The following is a 10,745-nucleotide window of genomic DNA, read 5'->3' as shown; positions in this document are numbered from 1 at the left end:
TGTGATTGTGCACGCCTGTAATCCCAGGTACTCAGGAGGCTGAGGCAGGAGAATCACTTTTTTTTTTTTTTTTTTTTTTTTTTTTTTTTTTTTTTGAACGGCAGTCTCGCTCTGTCACCCGGACTGAGGTGCAGTGGACCGGCATCTTCAGCTCACTGCAAGCTCCGCCTCGCCGGGTTCACGCCATTCTCCTGCCTCAGCCTCCCGGAGTAGCTGGGGGACTACAGGCGCCAGGCCACTCGCCCGCGCTCGCTTTTTGTAATTTTTTAGTAGAGACGGGGTTTCACCGTGTTAGCCAGGATGGTCTCGAACTCCTGACCTCGTGATCCGCCCGTCTCGGCCTCCCAAAGTGCTGGGATTACAGGCTTGAGCCACCGCGCCCGGCCAGGAGAATCACTTTAACCTGGAAGGCCGAGGTTGCAGTGAGCAGAGATCACACCACTACACTCCAGCCTAGGTGACAGAGCAAGTCTCTATCACGCACACACAAATAATTGAACATATATATTTTTTTAACACTTGGTAAACCTAATTTACAACTTTTAAATATGTAGACATAGGGTGTGTGGGCCTCAGTATTCTTGCCCTGAGCCTTACAAATCATAGTGGTCAGCCTGCCTAACAGGTTTCCCAATACCTGGAATTTTTTAAGACAAACATTAGATTTTCCAACTCCTAAGTGCAGTGAGAGGGCATCTGTTGTATCTTAGGTTTTGTTTTGTTTTGAGATGGAGTCTTACTCTGTTGCCCAGGCTGGAGTGCAGTGGCACGATCTCGGCTCACTGCAAGCTCCGCCTCCTGGTTCAGGCTATTCTCCTGCCTCACGCTATTGCTATTCTCCTGCCTCGGCCTCTCGAATAGCTGGGACTACAGGTGCCTGCCACCACGCCCAGCTAATTTTTTTTTTTTTCAGTAGACACACAGTTTCACCGTGTTAGCCAGGATGGTCTCAATCTCCTGACCTCGTGATCCACCCACCTCGGCCTCCCAAAGTGCTGGGATTACAGGCATGAGCCACCACGCCTGGCCATATCTTAGGTTTTATCTCTAAAAATCTTTGGAAATGTGCTTTGAGGTTTTGTCCTCAATGATTCATTTTGATAAAACAGGTGAAAAGGAGAGGTAAAGAAAGACAGTGGCTGGTTTAAATTACACTGGGGAGTCCATCAACATCTCAAGCCAATCAAATTACTAAGGAGCCCAGAGTCACGATTCTATAGGCTGAGAGGGCTGCATATTAGCAGAGAGCAATCAATTGCCTATGTTTGCATAATACTCCACACAAAGTTCCTTCAAAGTGCTTTCAAAAACATTATCTCATTTGACCCTCACAACTATGGCATAAGGCAGCTAGGGTACAATATCATTCTCATTTTATATATGAGAAAACAGAGGCTTGGAGGAGGTGAGTGGGTTAGTAAGTTACCTAAAAATACACAGCTAATAAATGGAAAAGTGTCTCATAAGGCCTGATTCCAAATTCTTGTTCCTGAGGGACACAGGATCCAGACTTATTCTAAGACATACAAATGCACTTTTTAATATTTGGAAAAGCTACCTTAGGAAAGTACATGTGGCTTCCAGTTCTGATTTGGCATTGACCAGTGTTTCTTGGGGAAGTCGTCCAACAGACATTAAGCCTCAGTTTCCATCTTTAAGATAAAGGAGTTAAAGTAGATAATCTCTAAGGTTTCCTTCAACTCTTCGGTTCTTTTACAGTCTATACCCCAGATTGCTTTCCACATTTGTGAAAGTGGCCTTGAAACCCAGGCAACACAGTAGTGTTATATTAATGAGCTTTTATCAAATGGCCCCAGGTGTCCTCCATCCCAAGTTAATCAGATTAACTGGCACCAGTTTAATCAGAAGCTAAAAATGAATGCTGGGGGCAAAATGGCAAACCAATGGTATTTTGTTGTTGTTGTCATTCCTATTTCCAAATATGTTTTAAGGACAAGACCACAGGGCAGTATTTTCCACAGTATACTAGTTCCAAGAGATATTAATAGGATCTCCTTGTAAAAGGAGTTTTTGGTCACTAGGTTAACAATGTCAAACAAGTTTCTTTTGTGGAGATCCTTTAATACTCATATGAATTGATAATTGTTAACTTCTGGGAGGAAAATGTCCCATCTCCAGGAACTAGTGCTTCTCAGAACACAGTTTTAGGAAACACCGTTATAAAGCATTTTAGATCCACTGATTGTTGCTAGTATATCAGAGTTTATCCCAAAAGAAAAGTGTAGCTTGTGAAGATGGCTGTGTGTACTAAATGTGATATAAGATGATAAGATACAAGTTAATCTGATTAACTTGGGATGGAGGATGCCTGGGGCCATTTGATAAAAGCTCATTAATGGAACAGGACTGTGTTGCCTGGGTTTCAAGGCTGTTTCACAAATGTGAAAAGCAATCTGGGGTATAGACTGTAAAAGATATTTGTTCATCTTCAATAAAAATTCAAGAAAGTATCTGTCTACATGGCAATTCTTCTTCAAATACTTCCCTGGAAGATGATATACGTCATACATTGCCCAATCAAATCAACCATGGTGATTGGTAAAATGAAGCAGGTTGTTTGAAAAGTTCTAAAAGTGCTCTTTCAAAAATACATTCTGGACTGAATGTGATCCACAGAAGAAAGTGTTCTTGTTATTTAATGGCCACACTCCTCAATTTTTAATCGAAACAGCTTCACTCACGTTATTCATCAAGGCTTAACTCCTAATGACTTTTAGCTATTTTTGAAAGTCAAATCTATTACTCTGGCAAATTGTATTTTCCAAAAATGCCTCAAATAATTCCATCCCACATTGTCTTCTTACCATGAGACCTTGAGCCAGATGGTAAAAATGCCATGCACCTCTGCCTTGCTGTCTTGAAATTCTTGTTCTTGGAACCCAGATGCCATGCTATAAGGAAGCCCAAACTAGCCTGTGCATCTCCCCCACTGAGACACCATGTGAAGGCGTGCCTAGCCAGTAGTCCACATAAATTACCAGACATCTGAGTGAGGATGTCTCCATCTGATTCTCACCTTCAGCCACTGAGTCACCCCTGCCTTCTTCTCAGTTGAGGACCCAGACATCACAGTGCAGACTCAAGCTGTATCCTCTCTACCCTGTCAGAATTCCTAACCCACAGAACCTTTGAGCACAATAAAATGATTATTTTATGCCCATAAGTTTTGGAGTGGTTTGTTAGGCAGCAATAATAACTAAACAACGAGCAAAGGGTAAAATTTGCCCTGTTGGTTGCACTAAGCTGAGATCACACCACTGTACTCCAGCCTAGGTGACAGAGTGAGACCCTGTCTTAAAATAAATAAATGAATAAATTGCTCTTTTTGAGGAAATTCAAAAGAATGGTCCCCAAAAGTTTTATTTTATGAATCTTTAGGATTTGAGAGTTATAATACTAGAATCTTAGACCTCTGTGTATTAAAGTTTTCTGGGTTGGTACCCTAGTTACTAGCATTTTAACATCTGAATTTTTCCAGGAGATACAGGACCTGAAAAATGATTTTTTTAGCAAAAAATTTCCAGCTATTTCAGAATCCTAAAACTCTCAGGATGCCAAAAACAATGTCTAGAAGCAGGGCCCACAAAATCAAATACTTTCAGGGGCCAGGCAGGTAATAAAAAAGTCAAGTAGAGATTTGGAGTCCTGGAGGAAACTGGAGGATTCCAACAAGATTATTGAAGTGAATTCTCCCCGAGGGAAATGACCTGGTCTCAATCCTCCTCTGAAACATTAAAAGAAGCCCCATTGGCCTGTTACACGCCTAGCCTCATGGCAGATCTCTTTTACAAGCTCCAAAAACACGGAGAGCCCTAGGACATCCCTAGAATTTGTATTCTTTGAACGTTGAAATGTAGATTCAAAGGTTATTCTCCAGGAAAACACACAGGGCCTCGTAAATATGCTGGTGCTACAGGGCGGTCTTGATTACACTCCTCTGCAGAAAGGGAGTCTGAGAGCTACAAATGGGGACTTTGCTTCATGGGATCCCATCATGTTTACAGGAATAAAATCCCTTCAGCAATTTATAAGCATGGCTCAGATTCCTAAGAATTCTAGGCTCTATGACTGGGTGCTCACCCCCTACTAGCACTTCTGGTATACGCATTCATTTCAATCTGTGAACAAACATGTGGTTTCTTCTTTATTTCTTTTAAAATATAATTTCAATTGACTATTCATGTAATGGCCCTCTTCCCTTTAGATGAGAAGCCTCCTTGAGGGAGCCCTTCGCTGTCTTGTTGTGTCTTCAGTACTCAGTGCCTGGCACACACCAAGGATGCAATAACATTTAGTCAGTGAATGAATGGTGTCCATTCATTTAGTCACTACACACACAGTAAACACCTACTATGTTTCAGGTACTGATTCTAGAGGTGTGGATAATGTCATGAGCAATACAGAGCCAACTCGTGGCACTTACAATCTAGTGGGGAGAGGGTAATGGAGACCAAGTAAATAAAAACATTCAATGATTTCAGGTAGTGTTAACAGCTACGAAGAAAACAAAACTGTGTACTCTGATAGAGGGGAGAGTCAGGGAAAACCTTAGAAAGACAGTGACCCTGTGAGCTGAATGAGAAGGAGCCAGATATTTAAGTAAAGAAGCAGGGAGGGAAGTGAGATGAATGTTCCAGTAGCAGAAATAGTCAGTGCAAAGGCCCTGAGGCAGATCTCATTTGGCTTATTTAAGCTATATGACACATCAAGAAGACAGTGAGGCGGGAGCATAATGAAAGAGGGTCACATGGTAGTGGAGGAAGCTGACAGGTTGGCAGAGGCAGAGTAGGGAGGGCCTTGTAGCCAGGAGAGAGACTGGATTCCAAGAGGTGCACAGCAGCAGACTGTAATAAGAGTCCAAGGAGCTGGTAGGCCCAGCCTATGTTTCAGGGACCTAAAATCACATAAATACACAAACAACAGGAACAGAAACTTGACTGCTTACAGCTGCCATCTTCCAGGTGCTAACTCTCACACCCACCCACCCGGCCTCGAAACTTTGGGACACCTGACCTTCCTCTGCCTTGCTTTGGGATCAGCTGCCAGCAATACAGCCCAGCAGGGACTGGTCAGCATAACACTTGCTCTAGACATTTGTGGTTCTGTGTTTTTGCAGGGCAGAGATCAACTCATCAACACAAATGTCATGGTATTAGGTTCAACATAATTATAACAATAAAAAAAATCCTGAGAGGAATCAGGCTGCCGTATTGGGAACCAGACCTTAACAGTAAGATGACTTTGAGTTAGCCAGGCTGCAACAGTCCAAGGCCCGCCTCCTTCAACAAGCCTGGCCTCTCTGATGGGCGAGTCTCTCTAATTAGCTTCCCTCAGGGCTCCTCCCTTCCCCAGACTCCACCCTCTACCTTGCTCTATTTACAGAAGGCACAGCGAACAGTCTACTGCTGCTGCTGTTGCCTGTAGACTTTCAGATCATCTCCCTTTTCTGTGTGAGGGAAAGCTACTGGCTGGTGTGGACACAACCCAATAGGTATGTGTCTGGAGAAAGAGGGGAGTGGGAACGGCTGATGGGAGTAAGGAGATAAGAGATAGGAAGTGGTGTGTGGTGAGGAGTGAGGAGGGAGAAGGGGCTAGCAAGTGGAGGGGGTGGGAGAGCGATCTGGAGTATTCAGGGGGCATGAAGTGGAAGCTGCGTGCAGTCTTGGGAACCTACGAGTGAAAGGGACTTGTATGCATTTTATGTTAAAAGGTCAGTGTGAAAAATACTTTGCACCTTGTAGTTTTTTAACCAGTAGTGTGGTCCTTTAAGAGAGATGGTAGAATTAGAGCTTTGGGGTAAAGTTCAGCAAATATGAGAAACATTTATGTAAACTTCTCATTCAGCAGTAACCTCTCTACTACATTAAAGCCAATGATTTTGCAATGATAAGTGACAGCAAAAGCCAATGATTTTGCAATGATAGGTGACAGGCAGGTTAATAAATATTAGGAAAGAGGCTCTGGGCCAGTTTCCACAACAAATGTAAAACTTCAAAATGATCAATGGTGGGTTTTGGGAGGTGAAAGGGAATGTAGACATCTTCCAATAAAGAGAGGGCAAAACTGACCCATTTGCCTGGGTGTGCTTTGTTTGGTCTGCCTAGGTTCACCTTTCTTTTTTCTTTTCTTTCTTTCTTTCTTTTTTTTTTTTTAACATGAAGACTCGCAGACAGGGAGTACTCTCCATGGGTCCAGTCCTTACCACCCCTTCATCATTATGCACCTCCACCTCAGCCAGCTTCTCTAAATTGTGTTACCTGATTGGGCTCTGGAGGCATTTGGGTTTGTGATCACTACTTAAGTCAGAAACTTCATCCTACCAGCAAGGAAAGAGAGATGATTCCCACAGTGTGCTAGTAAAGCAACTAGCAATACACCTTATTCTACCACGGAGGAAGGGAGGTAGCCTCCACGATATGTTAGTAAAACAATTAGCTACCTGTAAACAACTGGATAATATTGTGAGTGACTTAAGCGTTTTGGTGAGAGCCTCTGAGGAGAATTTGTTTTTGACCAACTGAAACAGAAAAAAAGTACCCAATTTTAAAGGGATGCTGGGTTATTTCTTTCCCAGTGTGGTTTAGCAGAAACTGTTTCTTCAGTCCCAACAATTTTGCAAGGTAGATTTTACAAATGCAGCTATTCTCACTTAACAGATTGAAAAACAATGCAATAGAGAGTGACTTAATTCAGTAATCATACCTTGATTCAAAAACCACCCCCCAAACCTTGACCTCCATTATAAAGTCAATCTGATAAGCAAACGCATCTTCATAAATCACACAAGTAGGAGAGTTTGTGTCCTACAGTTTAATAACGATGATCCCATCAAGCATTTAGGTGCCCTAGAAATCCTAGAGTTGGGAGTGGGAATCCAGAAGCAGCCTTGACACTGGGGCTAGATCCAAAAGTGCTTTTGGAACCTGAAGGAAAGTCCCTCTCATCTTCTCCTGCCGTTTTCTGCTGTGAGAAAGGAGGGCAGGGTCGTGCGGATGAGAGAGGAAGGACGCTCTGAAAGGACTAAGCTGTCTGATTGTGGAACCAGTCTCCCAAGATGCTGAAAGTGTGATTGACCCCAGCCTTGCCCAACCTCCTTCCCTTCATTTTGTTCATTTTTCATTTTGTCCTATTTACTACAGTTCTAATTTAATATTCAGTGCAGTTTTCCCCGGGTAACTTCACTCTCCTTTCCTGAAGTCCCGGAAAACCATCCCCAAGCCTCCTGAGGTTTCAGCCTCTGGTAATAAGGTTTCTATGACAGGAATGGTGTGGATTTGAGACTGGGATTTTCCTGGCTATCCAAAGCAAAACGGCATTCAGGGGCTCACATAGGAAAGGCAAGTGAATTTAACAATACCATTTTGTATCTTTGAGTATTTCTCATTCTCACAAACATACTTTTATTAAACTTTTGCTTTAATGTACTCTCTCCCTCTCTCTTCCTCCTTCTCTCCCCTTTTCACTATTTTACTCTTTTTCTGAATTAGTCAAGAGTATGTGGCAAATATCATGTTCCTTCAGTGTAAATTTTCTAAGACCAAGGATATTCTTTCATGTAACCACAAAATAGCACATTTCAGAAATTTAATATTGATCTATTATTTTTATCTAATCTACAGTCTATATTTCAATTTCACTTGTCCAAACAGTAATACTTTTCTCCCACCAACATAGGATTAAATCATGACTCTTTCACTTCCTTTAATCTGGAGTAATTCCTCAGCCTGTCTTTGTCTTTTATGACAATGACATTTTTGAAGAATGTAGGCTGATCGTTTTATGTTCTTGACGGGTTTATCTGGTATGCGTCCCTAGCTGGATTTTTTCATAGGCAATTTTGTGCCCTTCTCAGAATATCATTTCTGGAGACATGTGATATCTGTCTCTATTGAGTGGTGTTAATTTTAATTACCTAGTTGCTGCCTAGTTTTTCCACTGTATATTTACTACTTGTTCCTTTGCAATCAATAAACAGTTTGTGGAAAGACAGTGAGCCCATGTAAATACCCTGCTCTGTATCAAACATTTGCCCCTAGATTTAGCATCCATTCTTGGTTCAAACCAATATTTACCATGATGGCTGTAAAATGGTAACTTTCCGATTATATCACCACTGCCTCTACATTGATCAAATGACATTCTGTTATAAGGAAATCTTTACCACCATTTGTTTACAGTTTTATTAATATATTTCACATACCATACAATTCCCCTTTTAAAAATGTGCAACTCAGTGGTTTTTAGTATAGTCAGAATTGTATAGCCATCACCACAATCAATTTTAGAACATTTCAGCACCCCAGAAAGAAACCCCATACCTGCTAGCAGTCATCCCCCCATTTCCCCCAGCCCTAGGGAAACACTAATCTACTTTCTCTCTCTACAGATCTGCCTATTCTGAATATCTTATATCAGTGGAATCATACAATGTGTGATCTGGCTTCTTGTACTTGGCATGATGTTTTTGATTTCACCCATTTTGTGGCATGTGTCAACACATCGCTCCCTTTTATTGCTGAGTTATTCTCTGTATAGACTTATGAATTCCTATTTTTAGGCAGTGAGTTATAATCATTATTGTCCTTATTTATTTATTTATTTATTTATTTATTTTTTGATGCTCAACTTTCCCAGATTTGGGTCTTTCAAGTTAGTTTTTGTTTCCTTTTGACATGTCCCTATCACTTTTTTGGAACATTTTCTTTTTGTTTGTTCTTATAAGACAGCCTACCTGATGAGCATTTTTGTCTCCTTCCTTCCTAGTGAAAACCTTCGTTCCCAACAACATCATTGCATTCATTTGCCCAGTCCTGCAATATGTATTAAATAATTTCTGAATTGCTAAAGCCATGTCGTCATGGAAAGCTCATCTACTAACCAGAGTAAAAGATTTATTTGTAGTTCTTTTCTCCATAGACTGAGGCTAGTCAAGTTCCTGTGTTCACAAATTGGTTGGATTAGTTCTTTTTCCCCCTTCGTTGTGGCTTTATTACTCATTTGAGAGAACATTGCTTTCACTGGTTCATTTGTTTGTATTGTTACAGTTTTCACTCCATCTTGCCTTGGTTTTATTTTTTAATATGTAGAACATTAATATCCTTCCAAAAGTGAAAACTAATAAAGCATGTATACTTATAGAAGTATAATTCCCTGACCTAGCTCCCCTAACCCATTCCTTTTGCACGCTTTGAAGGTGACTGATTTCTTTTTTTTCGTTTGTTTCACAGCAGTTTAATATGTAATATTGAAAAACTGGAAGCGACCGAAATGTACATCAGAGAGTAGATAAATAAATTATGGTATAGTAATACAATGGAATGCCACACAAAAACAAAAACTTCTATACATAACTGATCCTATAAATCATATATAATATAGAGTAAAAATCATATAAAATTATATTTTACTCAACTTACACAAAATTCAGAAACAGATAAAACTATGGTGATAGAAGTGAGAATAGTGATTAGTTGGGGGTGAGATGCTTGGGCTGGGGGTGTTGGTGCTATTGACATTAAAGATAAGAGAGCTCTGTTCTGGTACTGGGAATCTGTGTATTGATCTGAGTGGCGATCACATGTGTATATACTTAAGTAAGAATTCACTGAATTATATGCTTATGTATCTTTTACAGTGTACCTGTTATACCTCATTTACAAATTAAATTGATATAATGCTGCAATATGTACTTTCATCCACAAAGTTTTTTTTCTCTTCTTTCTGGGTAATTTCTTTTTATATTATTATACTTTAAGTTCTAGGGTACATGTGCACAATGTGCAGGTTTGTTACATAGGTATACATGTGCCATGTTGGTTGGCTGTACCTATCAACTCATCATTTACATTAGGTATTTCTCCTAACGCTATCCCTCCCCCAGCCACCCCACCACAACAGACCCCGGTGTGTGTGTGTGATATTCCCCTGCCTGTGTCCATGTGTTCTCATTGTTCATCTCCCACTTATGAGTGAGAACATGTGGTGTTTGGTTTTCTGTCCTTGTGATATTTTGCTGAGAATGATGGTTTCCAGCTTCATCCATGTCCCTGCAAAGGACATGAACTCATCCTTTTTTATGGCTGCACAGTATTCCATGGTGTATGTGTGCCACCTTTTCTTTATCCAGTCTATTATTGGTGGACATTTGTGTTGGTTCCAAGACTTTGCTATTGTGAATAGTGCTGCAATAAACATACATGTGCACGTGTCTTTACAATAGCATGATTTATAATCCTTTGGGTATATATATATATATATAATAACCTTGTGGATATGTATTTTCAGATGCTATCCCCGTAATGGGATGGCTGGGTCAAATGGTATTTCTAGTTCTAGATCCTTGAGGAATTGCCACACTGTCTTCCACAATGGTTGAACTAATTTACACTCCCACCAATAGTGTAAAATTGTTCCTATTTCTCCATATCCTCTCCAGCATCTGTTGTTTCCTGACTTTTAATGATCGCCATTCTAACTGGCATGAGATGGTATCTCATTGTGGTTTTGATTTGCATTTCTCTGATGATCAGAGATGATGAGTATTTTTTCATATGTCTGTTAGTCGCATAAATATCTTCTTTTGAGAAGTGTCTGTTCATATCCTTGCCCACTTTTTGATGGGCAAAGGATTTTGTTTTTTTCTTGTAAATTTGTTTGAGTTCTTTATAGGTTCTGGATATTAGCCCTTTGTCAGATGAGTAGATTGCAAAAATTTTCTCCCATTC

The 10,745-nt window shown here is 40.6% G+C and overlaps 1 protein-coding gene across 1 annotated transcript in view; it reads left to right on the top strand.

Moving 5' to 3' along the window:
• Positions 1 to 5,420: 5,420 nt before the first annotated feature.
• ATOSA (atos homolog A) overlaps positions 5,421 to 10,745 on the top strand; it is a 128,982-nt gene continuing 123,657 nt past the window's right edge. The window contains exon 1 of the mRNA XM_017886153.1: positions 5,421 to 5,512. The gene's annotated coding sequence lies outside the window, so the exon portion shown is untranslated. The remainder of the gene's footprint in view (positions 5,513 to 10,745) is intronic.

The sequence above is a fragment of the Rhinopithecus bieti genome, unplaced genomic scaffold (genome assembly GCF_001698545.2).
Source record: "Rhinopithecus bieti isolate Rb0 unplaced genomic scaffold, ASM169854v2 scaffold_14454, whole genome shotgun sequence".
NCBI lineage: Eukaryota > Metazoa > Chordata > Mammalia > Primates > Cercopithecidae > Rhinopithecus > Rhinopithecus bieti.
The sequence above is the reverse complement of the archived record's forward strand: the minus strand, read 5'-3'. Positions and strand labels throughout refer to the sequence as shown.